Source organism: Eleutherodactylus coqui, unplaced genomic scaffold (assembly GCF_035609145.1).
Source record: "Eleutherodactylus coqui strain aEleCoq1 unplaced genomic scaffold, aEleCoq1.hap1 HAP1_SCAFFOLD_19, whole genome shotgun sequence".
Taxonomy (NCBI): domain Eukaryota; kingdom Metazoa; phylum Chordata; class Amphibia; order Anura; family Eleutherodactylidae; genus Eleutherodactylus; species Eleutherodactylus coqui.
In genome coordinates, this window is record NW_027102012.1 from 4,562,608 (window position 1) to 4,565,647 (window position 3,040).

The window sequence follows — 3,040 nt, forward strand, 5'->3', positions numbered from 1 at the left end:
TTTTCCATGGACGGAGCTCGGTGAGGGCTTATTTTTTGCGAGACGAGCAGTAGTTTTTACTGGTACCATTTTGGGGTACATACGGATTTTTTTGATCACTTTTATTGCGTTTTTTGGGAGGCAAAATACTAAAAATTAGCATGTTGCCTCAGTTTTTTGCGTTTAACGCTTTTTGCCGTGCAGGATAAAAACCATGTTTGATTTATTCTACAAGTCTTTATGGACACGACGATACCAAATATGTGGGGTTTTTTATGCTAATATGAGAAAAAGCATTTAAAAAGTGGCAGGGAAGGAGATGCCCTCCCCACTGTTGCAGCGGGACGCCGGCTATGACTGACAGCCAGCACCTCATATGTGATCTCGCGCTATCCCCAGGACGTAAGTTTACGCCCTGTCGCAGGAAGTACCCTGCTGCCAGGACGTAAACTTACGCCCTGGGGCGGGAAGGGGTTAATTAAAAAAAAAAAAAAAGTAGTACAGCAAAAAAAAAATAAAAACCCTACACAAGTTTGGTATCGTATAGAATAAAGTTATCATGTCATTTTTGTATGTTGTAGAAACAAGACGCACTGAAAGATGGCAGAATGTCAATTTTTTCCCCATTTCACTGCATTAGGAATTTTTTAAAAGTTTTTCAGTACCTTATATGGTACATTAAATAACACCATTGAAAAATACAACTCGTCCCGCAAAAAACAAGCCCTCATACAGCGACGTCGATGGATAAACAAAGGAGTTATGATTTTATAAAAGGGGGAGGAAAAAACAAACATGATAACAAAGGATGGCGTCCTGCCTCCCTCACACAGGCGATATTTTTGGCTTTAGGCGCAGCCTCTCACACGGCCTCAGACTGCTGCGATTTCCGTGTCTGGTCTATTTTTGAGCGTGTACTGCTCCTCAATGACGAGGACTGCTGAAAGCCAGTGAAAACGTAACGTGCGGCAAAGCGCCGGAATTTAAATTGCGCTGCTTTCCCGCGTTCCTGTGTGAGGGAGGGGCTAAAAGCAGCCGGGTGCATATTTACTGTGGGATCCGCCTGTAGTTGCCATTTGAGTGGGCCTGCCCTTACTACCATCAGCTTGGTCCAAGGCCTTTCTTCCCCTCAGGTAACGCTGACCACAGTACACATCACCGTGTTCCCTGCCGCAGGCACTCCCCTCCTGTGCCGCTCACGTCCCCATATGAGCCGCACTACCCTCAGCCGCCAGAGGAGGCACGTTACCTTGTTCACGTGAGACAACCGTACCACGTGATGTAATGGGTCAGGTGCTTCATCACGTGTTGTGGTGACGTAAGAGGACCTTACGGAGAGGGAAAGGTAATGGGCTCCGCACTCCTCAGAGAAGCTGGCGGTTCATTCATAGCCGGTATATTGGGGGCACCATGCAGCGCAGTGCATTGTGGGTGTCTGGATGTGGAGAGCCCTTCATACACGCCTGCTGAACGAGGGATGCGTCTAGCATTAACCCCTTCCTGCATGCTGGAGGCGGGATGTCTGGTATTAAAGGAGATGTCCCGCGCCGAAACGGTTTTTTTTTTTTTTTAAACCCCCCCCCCCGTTCGGCGCGAGACAACCCCGATGCAGGGGTTAAAAAAACCACCCGCACAGCGCTTACCTGAATCCCGGCGGTCCGGTGACTTCAATACTTACCGCTGAAGATGGCCGCCGGGATCCTCTATCTTCGTGGACCGCAGCTCTTCTGTGCGGTCCACTGCCGATTCCAGCCTCCTGATTGGCTGGAATCGGCACGTGACGGGGCGGAGCTACACGGAGCTACACGGAGCCCCATAGAGAACAGCAGAAGACCCGGACTGCGCAAGCGCGGCTAATTTGGCCATCGGAGGCCAAAAATTAGTCGGCACCATGGAGACGAGGACGCTAGCAACGGAGCAGGTAAGTAAAAAACTTTTTATAACTTCTGTATGGCTCATAATTAATGCACAATGTATATTACAAAGTGCATTATTATGGCCATACAGAAGTGTATAACCCCACTTGCTGCCTCGGGACATCTCCTTTAACCCCTTCATACACGGATATGCTTCTACTCTTGTTTCTCTATAGACCCCTGTAGCCTAATATCAGAGCAGGGCACGTATATTGGTGGCTGCCTGTCTGGTCGTTTAGTATAGTTGGCCGCCCATATGGCTATCAGAGTCCTGCTGACGGGCGCAGGAACGCTGTAGTGTCGATGCACCTTCATTCTTCTGCTTGGCAGAAGTACTGGCAGTGAGATTCCTACTGGCTGGGCAGTAAGGCCTCCTTCCCACGAGCGCTGACGGGCTCCGCCGCGTAATATTCCGCAGTGAAGCCCGTCACGGCGCCCCCCCAGAGACCCCATACTTACCAGCGGAAGATAGCTTGAAGACGCTTCCCCGCCCACCGCCGTCGCGTCATGTGACACGCCCACCACGTCACATGACGCGCGGCGGTAGGCGGGGGAAGTGTTTTTTCACGCTATCTTACGCTGGTTGCAGCGGGAAATAGCGTGAACGGACGGCTTCCATTGACTGCAATGGAAGCCGTCAGCGTGTACACCCGCAGCAAATAGAACATGCTGCGGGTGAGGACGGGAGATTTCACGGTGCGTAATTCCGCGGTGGAATTACGCATCGTGAGCATTGAGCTATTAGGTTCAATAGAACCTAATAGCAGGGGGCAACGCAGCGGATTTTTGCCGCGGATTTACGCGGCGTAAATCCGTTCGTGGGAAGGAGGCCTAATGGTGTATCGTGGTCATACTACATCATACGGCCAAAGGCTGTACAGTTAGAGCTTCCCAAAGCAGAGCGCATGACGGTCCTAGAGGTGCAAAGGAAGAACAATGGTGGCGCCCGACTGTCCTGCATACGTTCTTGTGCGGAATCAGGAATGCGCCTTTCCTTCCAGTTATGGCTGTGGCTCAGGGCTTATTCAGACGACCGTATATCGGCCGGGTATTCACGCCGGCCGATATACAGCGTCTCTCTCTGCAGTGGGAGGAGGCTGGAAGAGCCGGGAGCAGTGCTCTGACCTCCCGCCCCCTCTCCGCCA